General features: G+C 39.0%; 2 protein-coding genes and 2 pseudogenes across 2 annotated transcripts in view; all 4 read right to left on the bottom strand.

Moving 5' to 3' along the window:
- Nucleotides 1-20,088, bottom strand: part of LOC124387284 (homeobox and leucine zipper protein Homez-like) — a 107,551-nt gene that overhangs the window by 37,126 nt on the left and 50,337 nt on the right. The gene's annotated exons all lie outside the window — the stretch shown is intronic.
- The window catches only part of LOC124387275 (E3 ubiquitin-protein ligase TRIM21-like), a 68,306-nt gene that overhangs the window by 23,275 nt on the left and 24,943 nt on the right, over nt 1-20,088 (bottom strand). The window lies entirely within an intron of this gene.
- Nucleotides 1,370-19,414, bottom strand: LOC124387948 (annotated as a pseudogene).
- On the bottom strand, nt 16,948-19,366 carry LOC124386968 (annotated as a pseudogene).

Here is a 20,088-nt window from a genome sequence, read left to right as displayed (position 1 = left end):
CCCTGACTAACATTTAGAAGGGCACTATAAATGGTAGCTACACCACCCCCATGACCAGTCTGGGGCTCATGCTTATAAGCATATCCTGAACAATAGGCTACTGATTAAACCACCCCATAAAAACAGAGAATGAGGCAAAATTATTGTAATTAAGCAGACTACTGTTTTTAGCAGAGAGCTGTTATGAACAATTATAAACATTGAAATAAAGATATAACAGTGGCAGCAAAGATAAGCATCTGTCAGGGATCCACCTGCCACGCCTCCTTTGGTGGCTCTCTATGCCTCCGCTCTCCCTAGAGCTCCAGGCTTAATCACGCATACCTGGAGCTCATCATCACTCATGCCTTCACTCTCTCTGGAGCTCCAGGCATAATCACGATCACCTGGGGTTCATCAATCCTCCACCCTGCTTCTATATACGCTCCTCATTCACTCCCATTTCCGTTCGTTATTGTATGTGTTGGACTTTACGCGGTCTATGTTTTTGTGTCCGGATTTTCAGACAGGGCTCTATTTATCCGTTTCATCCGGACTCCTCAATCCCGTATCGGCTGCGCTTCTCCTCCCCGCGCATCTCGGGTCAGCTACGCTTCCCCCAAAACGCACCTCGGACTCTCTCAGCAAGTACTGCCGTGTGCGTTAAACCTGAGTGAGGTGATAATGATGAAAAGGCTTTATTTTAATACCATGCAGATGGAAAACAAACAATAGGAACAATATTTGAAAGGGCTTCAGAAAGTATTTTACCCATTTAAGAATCAATTTCTCTTATACAATTTCAGTTTGAGTGCTGTTTAACTAGACAAGAATAAAAAAGATCGCAACAAAATCTCTGCACTTAATGTAGTATCAGGAGGTTTACAGCACTCAAAAAAAAATTATACTGTAGAGAATATTCCAAATCTAAGTGTAAATAATTTTCACAAATGAGTGCAATAATAAATGCTGGAAAAAAAGTAAGTCATTAATTTCATTTTTATATAATCAAAATCTTAATATTTAGTCTAAAATGTTATCCAAAGACAATAATCGGATATTTGTATGTATTGTAAGGATAGAGTTTAAAGTATACAATTTTTCCTTCCGAAAATGATCAAAAAAGTAAAAGAATTCAAATATTCTTTGCCACATACATTTATGTATTTAAGTATTTAAACATTATGTATATATCGTTAAAGTAAAAAGAGTAAATGTAAAGTTCATAGTTTTTATTTATTCAAAATTTCTAATAGTTTAAAATAGTATCACATTTTTAACATTTCTGATTGTATCACATTGTTCTGTGAGTTTCATAATTTCATTAAAAAGAAAAAAGGTTTTAATCCCTTTTTTAACATCCAATTTTATGAGATAAAAATCCTTTAGTCTAAAGTGGAGGAGAGATGATCAGGGGTGCTGAATTTTTACCTCCATCATTTAATCAAGGGCAGAAGTATGGATAGTTTCTCAGTGAAAGTCTGACCAGTAAAAGAGTAGATATGAGATCTGGAGTTCACATCATAAAAGGAGACCAGACCCTCCTCATAATCCACAAACACTCCCACCTTCTCCACCTTCTCTCTCAGTGTGAGGGGGACAGGGGGATCAGCACAAGCCCAATACTGATTCTCATTCATCAGTATCACAGTCCAGAATCCATCCTGAGGTTTGACTATAATCTTCCCCTTCCTTTTAATATTTTCTCTCACAACTCCTAAATCCCATTCAGTTTTCCCTCTGACCTGCACCTCATAATAAAATCTCCGAGGAGAAACTCTGCTTCCCCAGAACCGAGGGACACAGATTAAACCTCTCTGGTGTATTAGGGAGATTTTGTAGTTTGTTTCCAAGTGACACTTGTTTTCCATCAGCAGAAAGAATGAGGTTGGGATGAGCTGTATCAGGATCCAGAATCACATCCACTGCGAGAAACACACAGAGTGTGATGTGAAATCACCATTCAGTTGATCAAACTCATTATGACATATTAGAGTAGTCCTGAATGTTTATTCCATTTTTATGTTTTATACTGTATATATGATTTGTCTGTTTGTTCTGTTAAACTCAGTCTTTCTTCATAAAAAAAATAAAATCAGCAGCAGCCAAATATGTTGGCAAAAAATTGTTAGCAAGCTAACCTGCTAACTAGCTAGCTCAATTTCACTGAAGAAGCTAGTGACAGCTAAACATCAGTTCAGTCTATAAGCAAAATCAAATGCACTAAAAAATAATGTTATTCTTACAAATTATTATTTAAATGTATTAATTACATTAACACATTTATAAGCTATAATATTTATTTGAATCTGTTATGGATTTGGCTACTGGGTAATGTAGATTTTGAAATCTTCTTACCTGCCTCCTTTAACTTGTCATTGATTGTTTTAGTGAGTTTCTCATTCAGACTGTGCTGAAGCTGAGACCGAGATGTCCTCGCAGTGTCTCCACTCAGATCAGTGTTACTGATCTCAGTCCAGTTCTTGGTGTGTGGAAGGCTGAACATGGACGAGTTAACCTACAGTAGATCAGGAGAGGAGAAATCCTCAGCATGGTGAGTTCTGTTCTGTGATGTTCTGCATTGTCAGTAGGCAGAGAGGAACACTGACCTGTAGGAGGTGGAGATGATCCTCAGTGTGTGAGAGCTTCTCCAGCTCAGTGTCTCTCCTCTGTAGCACAGTGACTTCCTGCTCCAGCTCTTTAATGAGTTCTTCAGTCTGCATCACTGCTGCTTTCTGCTTCTCCTCCATCAGCTCCATCAGCTCAGCCTGACTTCTCTCAATGGAGCTAATCAGAGCAGTGAAGACTTCAACACTGTCTGCTTTCTCTTTCTCTGTGTTTCTCTAAAGAGGAACACATTTTAACTACAGATTAATATACAGATATAGAAATATTTATATACAGATATATACATACAAAGAACATCACAATATGCAGATATGTTGTAGATAAAACTTTATTGTGGTCTCTTTGTGGATTCTTGTGGTCTCCTTCAGTGCAGAACTGACACACACATGTCTGATCATCCCTACACAACAGCTCCAGAGCTCTCTCATGTTTCTGGCATATGTAGTCCTTCAGGTTCTTCACAGGGTTTATTAGTTTGTGTTTAGTAAGTTTTAGAACATGATTATGAGGTTTTAAATGAGACTTACAGAAAGTCAGTCCACAATCCAGACAGGATTTCACAGCCTTCACCTTCTCTTCAGTACAGACATCACAAAGAACCTCAGGTTTGTCTGGAACACTTTTCTTCTTGAAGTGATCTGCAACCTCTGTGTTGTATTGGACATAATGGACAGTAACGGTCTTGACTCTTCTCCCAGCACCCTGTAAGGCAGCTTTTGCAGAAGTTGTGTCCACATGGAGTGGTGACTGGATCAGTGAACACATCCAGACAGATCGAACACAGCAGCTGCTCTTCAGACAGGAGACTTCTGGAGTCACGAGCAACTAGATTTAATAAAACAATGAAACAAATATAAATATCTTTTTTTTTTTTTTTTTTTTTTTTTTTAACACACATTTAGTGGCACTGAAATCCAAATGATCACTTTCATGAAATCTGCTCTTAGTCCTTCTTTATCGTCATCACACTACTATTACTACAACTACTACTATTAAATACTTTAGTTGTTAACACTGGACTGATCCTGCAATAAATTAATTTTCATGGTCAAAGTTGTGGAGAAACTGTGTTTATCAGGCAAATTTAGTTCAGAATGTATTAGCCATTGTTAACACTCTTTACACATAAGTGCTCGATTATTTATTCAGCAATTTGATTTAACTGGATCAACACCATCGTAAATAACACTTATACTTTTACTTACACTTAGATTGTCCTCGCCCCATTGTTTAAGTAAAACGTGGTACAGGATTCAGAAAACTTAAGCTTTACTGGGTTTAGAATTGATTGTGTGTGTTCTTGCTGTCAATTGCTAGCCGCTGTTCGGTAGGTTACGTGATATCGAATGCCCACTGCTGAAAGATAACTGCTGCTCAGAGTTCTAGCCTTTTATGCACTTGATGGAGAACGGTGCACTGTGAAGTCATAGGTAACTTCTGCTTGGTAAACTGTATGTCTGCCTCTAGTGGGAAAGCGTGGAATTACAGCTGAATGGGGAAACCCTATTCAAACTCAGTTTCTATAAAGGTAAATACTTTTAAATATATGGAAATTCAGAATTGAATATGGTAATTGCTGTTGTTACGTCCCATTGGATGTTCGTGTGTGTGGGTGTTTGTCTCTCTATTGGTTCACCTTCCTGTCAATTTCTCAAGGTTCCGCCCTCTTTGGACTGCTATTGGCTAGGGAGATAATCAACGTGTGTGACCTGACTGCACCTGTGGCCAATCCGGTCAACTGTTGGGGTTTAAAAGGAGGACTGCAGGAACGTTGCAGAGAGCACCATGAGCACCATTTGTTTGGCATTGTTGTGTTTGAAGCAGTGCTTGTTTATTGTTTGTACTACAATTGTTGATTCGTTGACTGTTATCTTGTTTGTTTTTGAGTGGTTATATTCTGACAACAACCCTTGTGTTTTCCCCAGGAGTGTTGGGCAGGTAGTATGTCACGTGACTTACATCTTGCAACACGTAGGTGATACTATGTATGGACACACTAGCTAGGAGTGTGTGCTACTTCTGTATTTTTGTTAGTTTAGAGTAGGTAAGCTAGGGTGTGTAGAGGTGCGGAAGAATTTTGGTTTAGTGTTAGGTTAGTGGTTTATAACTGAGGTAGTTGGGTTGGTTTTGTTGTGTTCTTTTCTTTAGCGCCACTCTCCGTCTCTCTCTCCTGTGGGATTAATTAATAAGCTTTGCTATTCTCGCCTGTTCCTCCTTGTTTGAATAAATCCTTTTATATTATACTTTGTTTACGTGTCCTTTTCCCTGGCCCATTCACAGAATGGATCACAGTATGAATGTTACAGCTTCAACCCTAGACATATAAAAAGAAGTCGTAACATTTAATGGGGGCTCGTCCGGGATCATCTTCCCAAATGGTTCAGAATACTGTGGCCATTTTGTGAGTTCTGGTGGAATTTGACCGTGTTTGAGTTGGTATAACGAGGTGATTTGCGTGGAATTACGGAGTAGTGTCTGTTTGCTGGCTGTGCGTTGTGACCATGTTTAGCTTGTCTAATTTCATTGTTACTCCTTCGTTAGAGCAGATTGATCTCTGTCGGAAGCCAGATTTATTCCTGATAGCTGACCACTATCAGATCGTTGTAAATAGACAAGGTCTTAAAAGAGACATAAAGAGTGAAATACTAAAGCACTTGGTGGAGTTAAAAATTCTCCCCATGTCAGACACGGCTGAAGGTGAGGATACCGGCCAGGTTGAAGGCCGTAGTGACGTTGTTGTTGGGCCTCTCACTGTTGGAGATGAGGATCCACAGAGTGGCATAGCTGATGCTGCAGTGGAGGGGCAGCCTGAAGCTAAGGCCGGCTTGCCGCCCTATGATCCATTCTCTCCCAGCTCTGTTGACTCTAGAGGGGATGCGCGACTATAAGTCCGCCTGGCTCGGTTACAATCCGATGCCCAAGAGAGAGCCCAAACACGTCAGGCTGAGATAGCCATGCGTCTGGAGGTGCGCAGGCTTGAAATAGAGGCTGACACGCAGGTAAGGCTGCGACAGCTGGATCTGGAGGCGATGAAAGTGACTGCTGCTGGGTCCGCTGCGCAGCCGACCCTGCAAGAGTCTAATGCTTCTCCTCCGGTTGATTCATTCTCGCCTACGTTTGACGTAAGTAAGCATACTGCATTAGTACCCCAATTCAGAGAATCTGAAGTAGATTGTTATTTCAATGCTTTTGAGCGAATTGCTACTTCCCTTCGCTGGCCTAAAGATGTTTGGTCGCTTCTGTTAAAATATAAATTGTTTGGTAAAGCTCTGGAAGTTTGCTCTAGCTTATCGCTAGAGGAGAGTTTAAACTATGAGACCGTAAAATCTGCTATCCTTCGTGCATGTGAGCTAGTTCCAGAAGCATATAGGCAGAAATTTAGGGGCCATAAGAAGAATTCTACACAAACCTTTGTAGAGTTTGCTCGAGAAAAAGGAATACTGTTCGATAAGTGGTGCACTGCTAGCAAAGTGAAAGATTTTGATTCGATGCGAGAACTTGTCTTATTAGAAGAGTTTAAAAGTTGTCTGCTGGAATGTGTTGTAGTTTACCTGAACGAACAGAAAGTAACTTCGTCACATGCAGCTGTGTTAGCGGACGAGTTCGTTTTAACGCATAAAACTGTTTTCACTTCTGTGCGCGCTGAGAAAACTCAGTCTGTTTCTATCCAATCAAAAACTTTTCATTCTAGAGCCAGTCCACCGCGATCTCGGGAAAATCGTGAGTGTTTCTATTGCCATAAATCTGGTCACGTAATAGCTGATTGTTTGGCGTTAAAACGTAAAACGCAATCCCAACCTAAAAGTGTTGGATTTGTAAAGACTCTTAACTCAGCCGTTGCGGTGCCTTGTGAAGAAAGGATTGATGACAGTTACACTCCTTTTATTTTTAAAGGGCTAATTTCTTTGACGGAAATAGTGAGGATCAGAAAGAAATAAAAATGCTTAGAGACATGGGTGCGATGCAGTCATTTATTGTGGCAGAGAAATTAAAATTTTCTGAGGATAACTCCTGTGGTTCGAGTGTCATCGTAAAGGGTATTGAGATAGGTTGCGTAAAAGTGCCGTTGCACCGAGTACATCTGCAGTGCGAATTATGTACCGGGTTTGTACGGGTTGCTGTTCGTCCTTCTCTTCCAGTAACCGGTGTTGACTTTATCCTTGGGAATGATTTGGCGGGTGGTAAAGTAATGCCTGTTTTAGAGGTTGTTGATAAACCTGATATTTTCTGTCAGTCAGGGGATGTGACTAACTCTGATGTTTTTCCTGCATGTGCAGTTACTCGCTCAGTCTCGAAAGATAGGTGATGTAGTTGATTTGTCTGATTCATTTATTCTTCCACTTTTCTCTGATGGGAAATCTGAAAATTCCGATGTATCTGAAGAACACAAACATAATTTGAAGAGTTCTAAAGTAGCTGTGACTGATGTAGGATTGTCAAAGCTGTCTTTATCTCGAGAGGAAATTATTGCTGCGCAGAAAAAGGACAAATCTCTTGTTCTTAGTTTTAATTCTGTTTCTTCTGATGTGATTAAAGACCAGAAAGTTGCCTATGTTATTGACAATGGCATGTTGATGAGAAAATGGTCCTCCAAAAAAGATACGGATTTAGATTGGAATACGGTGTATCAAATTGTTGTTCCTTCTCCTTATCGCCAGCATGTTTTATTTCTAGCGCATGATCATCCACTTGCGGGACATCTTGGAGTCACAAAGACGTACAATCGTGTTCTAAAACACTTCTTTTGGCGAGGTTTAAAAAAGGATGTGGCAAGTTATTGCCGTGCTTGTCATGATTGTCAATTGGCCGGAAAGCCGAATCAAGTCATTCCATCTGCTCCACTGGTCCCCATACCAGCCATCGGTGAGCCGTTCGAACATGTGGTGGTAGACTGTGTTGGGCCGTTGCCAAAAACAAAATCGGGTAACCAGTATTTGTTAACTATCATGTGTATAGCTACTAGATTCGCTGAGGCGATACCATTAAGAAAAATCACCGCTCCTGTTATTATTAAGGCCTTAGTGAAGTTCTTTACTATGTTCGGCCTACCAAAAATTGTACAGAGTGATCAAGGTACGAATTTTCTATCTAAGCTCTTTAGACAAGTATTGCAATCTTTGGGAATTACTCATCGTGTTTCAAGTTCGTACCATCCCGAATCCCAAGGTTGTTTAGAACGTTTTCATCAGACACTAAAATCAATGCTTCGAAAATATTGTTTGCAGACAGCTAGAGACTGGGATGAGGGAGTTCCTCTGGTTTTGTTTGCTGTAAGAGAAACTGTACAAGAATCTCTTGGGTTTAGCCCAGCCGAGCTAGTTTTTGGTCACCAGGTAAGAGGGCCCCTCAAAGTTCTTAAAGAACAAATGTCAGTTGATTCCATTCCGAAAACAAATGTTCTGGGTTATGTGAGTAATTTTCGTGATCGTTTGCATGCCGCTTGCTCGCTTGCTAAGGAGTCTCTACTCATTGCGCAGAAGGGCATGAAGCTCAGGTATGACCGTAAAGCAGTTGCGCGTTCTTTTACGCCTGGGGATCAGGTACTAGTATTTTTACCAGTTCCCGGATCTTCCTTGTCTGCTCGTTTTCATGAACCTTACGTAGTGAAAAAGAAAATAAGCGAAACTGACTACATGATCAATACACCTGATAGAAAACGCCAAACTTGTGTTTGCCACATAAACATGTTAAAAGCTTACTATGCTAGAGAGAATGTAGGAGACAGAGCTTGAACAGACTAAAGGACCACCCGTCTCTCCTGTTGCGGTAACGGTGGAGCAGATTTCATTCCCCGATGTGTCCGGTGCTAACGAGGACGCCGTAGGACTGCGTAATGCTGCTCAGCAATGTGCAAGGTTGACAAATTCTGAGATGTTAAGGAATTTAGATTCTTTTCTTCAGCATATATCTATTGACCAGAAAGCGGACATTGTTAAATTAATTTCTGACTTTAACTGTCTGTTTAGTGATGTTCCTAAACTTACAAATGTTTTGCAGCATGACATTAAGGTAAACGATGCTCGCCCGATTAAACAGCACGCGTACCGCGTTAATTCAGTAAAGAGATCCATAATGCGTCAGGAGGTGAATTATTTACTAGAGACTGGTCTAGCCAAGCACAGTTATAGTCCATGGAGTTCGCCTTGTTTACTCGTTCCTAAGCTAGATGCAACGTTTAGGTTTTGTACGGATTTCCGTAAAGTAAATGCAGTAACGGTGCCAGACAGTTATCCATTACCCGTATGGAGGACTGTGTCGATAATATAGGATCTGCCTGTTTTGTGAGTAAGCTTGATATGTTAAAGGGCTACTGGCAAGTTCCTTTGACTCCCAGAGCATCGGAAGTTTCTGCATTTGTAACCCCTGATAGTTTTCTTCAGTATACTGCCATGGCTTTCGATCTCCGAAATGCGCCCGTGACTTTTCAACGTCTTGTGAACATACAATTTGGTACACCTGCCAATACTAATGCATACCTGGATGATCTTGTTATTTACTCTGCAGATTGGACATCACACATGAGTTCATTGAGAACAGTGTTCGAGTGTCTTGCAAACGCTAAGTTAACGCTTAACTTGGCTAAGTGTGAATTCGCCAAGCTACGGTTACTTATCTTGGCAAAGAGGTGGGTCAGGGTCATTTTATGTAATACCCCTGTTCTTCTGGCTCCGGATTTCTCTCAAGGTTTTAAACTAGAAATTGATGCAAGCGCTGCTGGAGCTGGCGCTGTTCTACTGCAAGAGGATGTACATGGTATAGATCACCCTGTTAGCTACTTTTCACGAAAGTTTAATAAACACCAGTTAAATTATTCCACCATTGAAAAGGAAACTCTTGCATTGTTGCTTGCTATACAACTTTTCGAGGTATATATCGGATCCAGTAGTTTACCAATCATCGTATTTACTGACCATAACCCACTTGTTTTTCTATCCCGTATGTACAATCAGAATCAGCGTTTAATGCGGTGGTCTCTAATAGTCCAGAATTATAATCTGGAAATTAAACATAAAAGGGATCTGAGAATGTTTTTGGATGCTCTTTCAAGAGTTTAGAGATGTCACCAAGCTGGTTGGTTCTTAAAGGGTGGGAGTGTTACGTCCCATTGGATGTTGGTGTGTGTGTGGGTGTTTGTCTCTCTATTGGTTCACCTTCCTGTCAATTTCTCAAGGTTCCGTCCTCTTTGGACTGCTATTGGCTAGGGAGATAATCAACTTGTGTGACCTGACTGCACCTGTGGCCAATCCGGTCAACTGTTGGGGTTTAAAAGGAGGACTGCAGGAACGTTGGAGAGAGCACCATGAGCACCATTTGTATTGCATTGTTGTGTTTGAAGCGTTGTTTGTTTATTGTTTGTACTACAATTGTTGATTCGTTGACTGTTATCTTGTTTGTTTTTGAGTGGTTATATTCTGACAACAACCCTTGTGTTTTCCCCAGGAGTGTTGGGCAGGTAGTATGTCACGTGACTTACATCTTGCAACACGTAGGTGATACTATGTATAGAGACACTAGCTAGGAGTGTGTGCTACTTCTGTATTTTTGTTAGTTTAGAGTAGGTAAGCTAGGGCGTGTAGAGGCACCGGAAGAATTTTGGTTTAGTGTTAGGTTAGTGGTTTATAACTGAGGTAGTTGGGTTGGTTTTGTTGTTCTTTTCTTTAGCGCCACTCTCCGTCTCTCTCTCCTGTGGGATTAATTAATAAGCTTTGCTATACTTTGCTATTCTCACCTGTTCCTCCATGTTTGAATAAATCCTTTTATATTATACTTGGTTTACGTGTCCTTTTCCCTGGCCCATTCACAGAATGGATCACAGTATGAATGTTACAGCTTCAACCCTAGACATATAAAAAGAAGTCGTAACACTGTTACCACAAAGCTTAAGGCACAAAATTCTGCATTCACTTGAACTTGGAAACCTGTCCCACTATGGCAATGCCCCTGTGCACAAAGTGAGCTCCTTGAAGACATGCTTTACATGCTTTAGAGAGGAAGATCTTGAGTGGCCTGCTAGAGAGCTCTGATCTGAAAACTACTGAACACTTATGGGATGAATCTGAATGCTGACTGCACCCCAGGTCTCCTCACCTACATCAGTACCTGCTGTTTTTATAACATCCTTGTGACTGATAAACACAAATATTCATAAGCTCACTCCAAAATCTAGTGGAACAGCTTCCCAGAAGAGTGGATGGAATTATAAAAGCAGATTGGGACTAAATGTGGAATGCAATGCTCAAAAATCTCATACCATACGTATAATCACCTGACCCAATACTTTTGCAATATAGTGTATGTGTGTCTGTGTGGGTGATGGTTGTTTAATTGACACTGCGAGTCAGGTGGATGGTCTTTTATTGTACTAGACAGACACTGGGACAAACAGGAATATAGGTTGATTAGATCATTGATTATGCATGACAGTCTTAAATGAAACAAACAGTTTAAGAGTTTACAAGCAGGCGTATACACACATAGCACATATTTGCTAACACATCTTGGAGCCTACAGTAAACTTGTGTGTATAACAAAAGTTCAGCTTTGCGCTCAAAAACAATCCAAACACAGTTAATAAGACAAAACGATCATCAATGCATGGGCATAAATCCCGGAGGGGATGGAGCGGACATGCCCCCATCCGAGGTTGGTTTCCAAATAAAAATATTTTCAAAAATCGCACTCTCCATTATATGTATTCTCTATTATATGAAAAATATATGTATGTATACCTAAAATAATTGTGTAAGTAGAAAAAAAACGCAAAAATGCATTTAGAAACAGTTGAGTTCCCCCCTCCCCTTCCTCACAGTGGTTTGACCCACTGCTTTTTTTCTCAGTTTATCTCACCTTCACTACACACACGAGTCAGGTGTGTAGCTACAGCTCAACTAATTTTCAACTCCATTAAGTAGAGTATTTTATTCACTTATTTTATTCACTAAATAAAATAATTTTCTTTAATGTAGTTGATGCAGACTTATTCATAAATTAGTTGCGGCAAAAATGCTGATTAGCGATGTAATTTTCCATGAATCTGCTCTATTAGCGTTTAAAATATGATTTATCTTATGAACGTTAGCTTGTTTACAATAGCTTGTAGCATAGTGCACTGACACTAACACACCAAAGCCTTTTCACATGCAGTGTTTTATTTGGGATGACTTGAAATAATGTTAACATTAACACACAATTAGCATATAGTTTATCTGTGCATTTACTAAATGAGCACTGTGTGACCTCGAACTGACCCCACTGTATTTTTTGTATAATCAATTTCTATTCTGTTCTTAAGTGTCTTCATTAATTTGTAAATAAAATGTTAAACATTTTTTTTAATTCCTAGTTTTATTGTTGTGATTATTTTTTATGATAGTTTTACTTTCTTTATGTAAAGCAGTTTGAATTACCATTGTAATTGATGCAGTCTCCATGCTACAATAATAATGTACTGTGTCTTTATACTGTAAGTACAATTTGACTGTATTAATTTTTTAATTTTAATTAAAAATTGCTCATGAGACATTTTATATTAAGTGTCCCACTCTACTGTTAAATGAAATTTACGCCCATGCATCAATGCAGTTTACAAGCAGCAAGGCTTCATGAGACTGTTGCAGATTACGTTGCATCGCCCCCAGTATAATAAACTGCAAGCTGTGCAACAAAATATGAAATTCAAAATAAAGCACCAGGGTGTTCTGTGGAGGCCTGAAGCAAATAGTCAGAGACAGGTAAAACAAGGGGTGCCCTCTGGTGGTCTAGACAGAAAATATTCAATTTAAGTCAAGTCAAGTCTAGTCAAATCAAGTCAGGTCAAGAGGCTTTTATTGTCATTTTTACTATACACAGTGGTACACAGTAAAAACGAAACAACGTTCCTCCGGAACCCTGGTGCTACATTAAACAAGAACAGCATAGAGCTACAACACAAACATGAAGTGCATCGAGTGCAACCTGGTGCAAACAGTGCAAACAAAAAACAGTACAAACAGACAGTGCAGACAGACAACACAAGACAAGACAAAAGACAAAAAACCAAGTATAGCGCCGACTAGTAAACCTACTGTATACTTGATTATACAGTACTGTGAAGGAGAAATGTAAAAAACTATACCCAGGAGAGAATACAAACAGAACAGAACAATGTAGTGCAAAAAAACAGCAGCAAAGGAGGTGCAAAGACAGCATGTAAACTTTATACTGTAGTACAAGGTGCGAGTATTAATAATAATAAATAGATAAATGGTGGAGTGGATCGAGATGAGTGATTGTGTTTAGTCCAGGTTGTACAGTTCGGTAACACACATTTGAGTGAGTGTGTGTGATTGAGTGAGTGAGTGAGTGTGTGCGAGTTCTGTTTCAGTTCTGAGTATTGAGAAGCCTGATGGCTTGTGGAAAGAAACTGTTGCACAGTCTTGTTGTGACGGCCCGAATGCTTCGGAACCGTTTTCCTGATGGTAGGAGTGTGAAAAGTGTGTGTGATCGTCCACAATGCTGTGTGCTTTGCGGATTCAAGATACTAATGATAGGTGGTGGCATTGCAATTTATATAAGCAATAGATTTGATACCAGACTGATAGCTACATTATCACTCAGTAAACAGTTTAAATTCTTATCCTTGAACATCAAGATCTCAAAATGTGACCGTGGTTGGTTGTAACAGACCCCCTTCGGTCTCTTCTAAAACTTTAATTTCAATAACTCAACAACTATCAAGACTAAATCTTAGAGAAGTTCTTTTAGTGGGTGACCTCAACTGGGCCTGACTGTCTACTGTTTCTGATTCTATAAAATAGTTTTTTTTCCATTCAGTTAAGTTGATTGATTGTTTTACTCATTTAAACTTAAAATGCTATGAAAGGTCAACATTACTGCATTTAATTTTTTACACATTTGTCACACTTAAATGATTCAGATCATCGAACAAATTTTAACATTACACAAAGGTTAATACATATGTGTTTTTTGTTTTATGTAAAAAATTTAATAAACAGTTTTACAGTCACAGTGATACTTTAATAACTATTATGTTTTTTTGCTTTTATTGGCCAGAACAAGACATTTTCTTGTTCTATCTGCTTTCATTTTCTTACTGAAGAGTTAACTCTTTGTTCACCTCCTACTAGTGGGCTAGTTCATATACACTATATTACCAAAAGTATTGGGTCACCTGACCTTTCCTGCTATATGTGGTTCTTTTCCAAACTGTTACCACAAAGCTCAAGGCACTCAATTGAACAGGACGTCTTTAATAAAATTTTGTATTCACTTGAACTTGGAAACCCAAACCTGTCCCACTATGGCAATGCCCATATTCACAAAGTGAGCTCCTTGAAGATCTGGTTTACATGCTCTGGAGAGGAAGATCTTGAGGGCCTGCTATAGAGCTCTGATCTGATTCCTATTAATCAACTATGGGATAGATTGGAACAGTGACTGCACCCCAGGTCTCTCACCTACATCAGTACCTGCCTTTCCTAACACCCTTGTGGCTGATGAACACAAATATCCATTAGCACACTCCAAAACGTTCAGGTAATATAGAAAATTCCTTAACAAACAACTGGAACCAAATTCCTTGTGTGTGTCAACACACTTGGCTAATAAACCTGATTCTGATTCTAATTAACAAAGAAAAAAAAATTAAGAATGTCGCAAATGAGTAAAACAAGACTGGTGTGCAAAATTAACTCAGGAACTGGAAGTAATAACAAAAGATGAAATTCAAAATAAAGATTTATTTTATATTTATTTAATTATGGATCTTTTATAAAATGTTAGACCTAAATGGGAGATTCTGCAATGGGTCTGTAATTTGATAGTGTGTTTGGATCCAAATTAGGTATTGTAATGTGGAGCTTAATAACTACTAACTTGAGGGGTTTAGGGATGTGACCTTAAGATAGTGAGGATTTAATAATATTCAGAAGAGGCTCACCAGCTGAATGTAACACTTCTTTCAGTTGTATAGTTGGAATGGGATCTAATAGACATGTTGTTGATTGGGCTTTGGTAATAACATCATACAGTTCTTCCTGTCCTGTATGTGTAAAGCAGTGTAGTTGTGGAGTTTTAGGTACGATTGGATCAGGAGATGCTGTCAGAGGTTGGACCGCCACAATTGTTTTTCTAATACTATCAATCTTTTCAGTAAAGAAATTAATAAAGTCCTCACTACTAAACTGTGATGGAAGATGTTTTTCAGATACCTGATTTGTTGGTAATTTAGTTACTGTACTGAAAAAGATCCTGAGATTGTTTTTGTTGTTTTCTATGAGTTTGCTCAGGTGTTCAGCTCTAGCAGCATTTAGCGCCTGTCTGTAGCTGAGCATACTGTCTTTATTCGCAATTCTAAATACCTCCAATTTAGTTTTACTCCATTTTCTCTACAGATTACAGAATGTTCTTTCGAGAGCATGCGTATGATAATTATACCATGGTGCAGGTGTTTTTTGTCCTTTTTTTAACAAGATGGGGGCAACATTGTCTATGTTGTTAACCATTTCATCAAGGTTGTTAGGATTTATGGGTTTAGTGAGAAATTGAGATAAATCAGGCAGGTTATTTGTGAATCTATCCTTAGTGGTTGGAACAATAGTCCTACCAGGTCGATAACGTGGTGAAACACAGCTAATCTGCTCTACCGGTAGTGTGTACAATATGAGGTAATGGTCTGTGATTTCATAACACTGAGGTAAAATATCTATATCAGTGACATCTGTTTCGTGGAATATTATTAATCCAGTGTGTGATTTAATACACTTATACAATTTCAGATTTTATCAGCACTTTATCAAAATTGATCAAGAGGTCTGAAAGATAACGAGTAAACTCTTGAAGAAGATCACCATTGGGCCCTGGGGGTCTGTACACAGTGGCCAGAGCGAGAGATAGTAGGGGTTTTCTATGTATGTCTGAAAGTACAACTTTAAGAACGAGCACTTCAAATGATTTAAACCTGAATCCTAATCTCTGACTAACATTTAGAAGGGCACTATAAATGGTAGCTACACCACCCCCATGACCAGTCTGGGGCTCATGCTTATAAGCATATCCTGAACAATAGGCTACTGATTAAACCACCCCATAAAAACAGAGAATGAGGCAAAAATTATTGTAATTAAGCAGACTACTGTTTTTAGCAGAGAGCTGTTATGAACAATTATAAACATTGAAATAAAGATATAACAGTGGCAGCAAAGATAAGCATCTGTCAGGGATCCACCTGCCACGCCTCCTTTGGTGGCTCTCTATGCCTCCGCTCTCCCTAGAGCTCCAGGCTTAATCACGCATACCTGGAGCTCATCATCACTCATGCCTCCACTCTCTCTGGAGCTCCAGGCATAATCACGATCACCTGGGGTTCATCAATCCTCCACCCCGCTTCTATATAAGCTCCTCATTCACTCCCATTTCCCGTTCGTTATTGTATGTGTTGGACTTTACGCGCGGTCTATGTTTTTGTGTCCGGATTTTCACACAGGGCTCTATTTATCCGTTTCACCGGACTCCTCAATCCCGTATCGGCTGCGCTTCTCCTCCCCGCGCATCTCGGGTCAGCTACGCTTCCCCCAAAACGCACCTCGGACTCTCTCAGCCGAAGTACTGCCGTGTGCGCGTTAAACCTGAGTGAGGTGATAATGATGAAAAGGCTTTATTTTAATACCATGCAGATGGAAAACAAACAATAGGAACAATATTTGAAAGGGCTTCAGAAAGTATTTTACCCATTTAAGAATCAATTTCTCTTATACAATTTCAGTTTGAGTGCTGTTTAACTAGACAAGAATAAAAAAGATCGCAACAAAATCTCTGCACTTAATGTAGTATCAGGAGGTTTACAGCACTCAAAAAAAAATTATACTGTAGAGAATATTCCAAATCTAAGTGTAAATAATTTTCACAAATGAGTGCAATAATAAATGCTGGAAAAAAAGTAAGTCATTAATTTCATTTTTATATAATCAAAATCTTAATATTTAGTCTAAAATGTTATCCAAAGACAATAATCGGATATTTGTATGTATTGTAAGGATAGAGTTTAAAGTATACAATTTTTCCTTCTGAAAATGATCAAAAAAGTAAAAGAATTCAAATATTCTTTGCCACATACATTTATGTATTTAAGTATTTAAACATTATGTATATATTGTTAAAGTAAAAAGAGTAAATGTAAAGTTCATAGTTTTATTTATTCAAAATTTCTAATAGTTTAAAATATCAGATTTTTAACATTTCTGGTTATCAAATTGTTCTGTGAATTTCATAATTTCATTAAAAAGAAAAAAGGTTTTAATCCCTTTTTTAACATCCAATTTTATGAGATAAAAATCCTTTAGTCTAAAGTGGAGGAGAGATGATCAGGGGTGCTGAATTTTTACCTCCATCATTTAATCAAGGGCAGAAGTATGGATAGTTTCTCAGTGAAAGTCTGACCAGTAAAAGAGTAGATATGAGATCTGGAGTTCACATCATAAAAGGAGACCAGACCCTCCTCATAATCCACAAACACTCCCACCTTCTCCACCTTCTCTCTCAGTGTGAGGGGGACAGGGGGATCAGCACAAGCCCAATACTGATTCTCATTCATCAGTATCACAGTCCAGAATCCATCCTGAGGTTTGACTATAATCTTCCCCTTCCTTTTAATATTTTCTCTCACAACTCCTAAATCCCATTCAGTTTTCCCTCTGACCTGCACCTCATAATAAAATCTCAGAGGAGAAACTCTGCTTCCCCAGAACCAAGGGACACTGATTAAACCTCTCTGGTGTATTAGGAAGATTTTGTAGTTTGTTTCTAAGTGACACTTGTTTTCCATCAGCAGAAAGAATGAGGTTGGGATGAGCTGTATCAGGATCCAGAGTCACATCCACTGCGAGAAACACACAGAGTGTGATGTGAAATCACCATTCAGTTGATCAAACTCATTATGACATATTAGAGTAGTCCTGAATGTTTATTCCATTTTTGTTTTATACTGTATATATGATTTGTCTGTTTGATCTGTTAAACTCAGTCTTTCTTCATAAAAATAAAATCAGCAGCCAAATATGTTGGCAAAAATTGTTAGCAAGCTAACCTGCTAACTAGCTAGCTCAATTTCACTGAAGAAGCTAGTGACAGCTAAATATCAGTTCAGTCTATAAGCAAAATCAAATGCACTAAAAAATAATGTTATTCTTACAAATTATTATTTAAATGTATTAATTACATTAACACATTTATAAGCTATAATATTTATTTGAATCTGTTATGGATTTGGCTACTGGGTAATGTAGATTTTGAAATCTTCTTACCTGCCTCCTTTAACTTGTCATTGATTGTTTTAGTGAGTTTCTCATTCAGACTGTGCTGAAGCTGAGACAGAGATGTCCTCGCAGTGTCTCCACTCAGATCAGTGTTAATACTGATCTTAGTCCAGTTCTTGGTGTGTGGAAGGCTGAACATGGACGAGTTAACCTACAGTAGATCAGGAGAGAGGAGAAATCCCTCAGCATGGTGAGTTCTGTTCTGTGATATTCTGCATTGTCAGTAGGCAGAGAGAGGAACACTGACCTGTAGGAGGTGGAGATGATCCTCAGTGTGTGACAGCTTCTCCAGCTCAGTGTCTCTCCTCTGTAGCACAGTGACTTCCTGCTCCAGCTCTTTAATGAGTTTTTCAGTCTGCATCTTTGCTGCTTTCTGCTTCTCCTCCATCAGCTTCAGCAGCTCAGCCTGACTTCTCTCAATGGATCGAATCAGAGCCGTGAAGACTTCAACACTGTCTGCTTTCTTTTCTCTGTGTTTCTCTAAAAGAGGGACACATTTTAACTACAGATTAATATACAGATATAGAAATATTTATATACAGATATATACATACAAAGAACATCACAATATGCAGATATGTTGTAGATAAAACTTTATTGTGGTCTCTTTTGTGGATTCTTGTGGTCTCCTCCAATGCACAACTGACACACACATGTCTGATCATCCCTACACAACAGCTCCAGAGGTCTCTCATGTTTCTGGCATATGTAGTCCTTCAGGTTCTTCACAGGGTTTATTAGTTTGTGTTTAGTAAGTTTTGGAACATGATTATGAGGTTTTAAATGAGACTTACAGAAAGTCAGTCCACAATCCAGACAGGATTTCATGGCCTTCACCTTTTCTCCAGTACAGACATCACAAAGAACCTCAGGTTTGTCTGGAACACTTTTCTTCTTGAAGTGATCTGCAACCTCTCTGTGTTGTATTGGACATAATGGACAGTAACCGTCTTGACTCTTCTCCCAGCACCCTGTAAGGCAGCTTTTGCAGAAGTTGTGTCCACATGGAATGGTGACTGGATCAGTGAACACATCCAGACAGATCGAACACAGCAGCTGCTCTTCAGACAGGAGACTGCTGGAGTCACGAGCAACTAGATTTAATAAAACAATGAAACAAATATAAATATCTTTTTTTTTTTTCTTTTTTTTTTTTTTAACACACATTTAGTGGCACTGAAATCCAAATGATCACTTTCATCAAATCTGCTCTTTGCCCTTCTTCATCTTCATTACACTACTATTACTACAACTACTACTTTTAAATAATTTAGTTGTTTACACTGGACTGATCCTGCAATAAATTAATTCTCATGGTCAAAGTTGTGGAGAAACTGTATCTATCAGGCAAATTTAGTTCAGAATGTATTAGCCATTGTTAACACTCTATACACTGAAGTGCTCGATTATTTATTCAGCTGTCTGGTTTAACTGGATCAACACCATCGTAAATAACACTTATACTTTTACTTACACTTAGATTGTCCTCGCCCCATCGTTTAAGTAAAAACGCGGTACAGGATTCAGAAAACTCAAGCTTTACTGGGTTTAGAATTAATTGTGTGTGTTCTTGCTGTCAATTGCTAGCTGCTGTTCGGTAAGTTGTGTGATGTCGAATGCCCACTGCTGAAAGATGACTGCTGCTCAGAGGTCTAGCCTTTTATGCTCTTGATGGAGAACGGTGCACTGTGACGTCATTGGTAACTATGCTTGGTAAACTGTATGTCTGCATGGAATTGCATGGAATTACAGCTGAATGGGGATCCTTTCTTACACACCCTGCGAAACTTCAATAGTTTAAAAGTAAATACCTTTAGATATATGGAAATTCAGAATTGAATATGGTAATTGCTGTTACCACAAAGCTCAAGGCACAAAATTCTGCATTCACTTGAACTTGGAAACCTGTCCCACTATGGCAATGCCCCTGTGCACAAAGTGAGCTCCTTGAAGACATGCTTTAGAGAGGAAGATCTTAAGTGGCCTGCTAGAGAGCTCTGATCTGAACACTACTGAACACCTATTGGATGAATCTGAATGCTGACTGCACCCCAGGTCTCCTCACCTACATCAGTACCTGCCTTTTGTAACATTCTTGTGGCTGATGAACACAAATATTTATAAGCTCACTCTAAAATCTATTGGAACAGGTTCCCAGAAGAGTGGATGG

The sequence above is a fragment of the Silurus meridionalis genome, chromosome 6 (genome assembly GCF_014805685.1).
Source record: "Silurus meridionalis isolate SWU-2019-XX chromosome 6, ASM1480568v1, whole genome shotgun sequence".
In the NCBI taxonomy this organism is placed as follows: domain Eukaryota; kingdom Metazoa; phylum Chordata; class Actinopteri; order Siluriformes; family Siluridae; genus Silurus; species Silurus meridionalis.
Note: the sequence above shows the minus strand (reverse complement) of the source record. Positions and strands in the feature narration are given on the sequence as shown.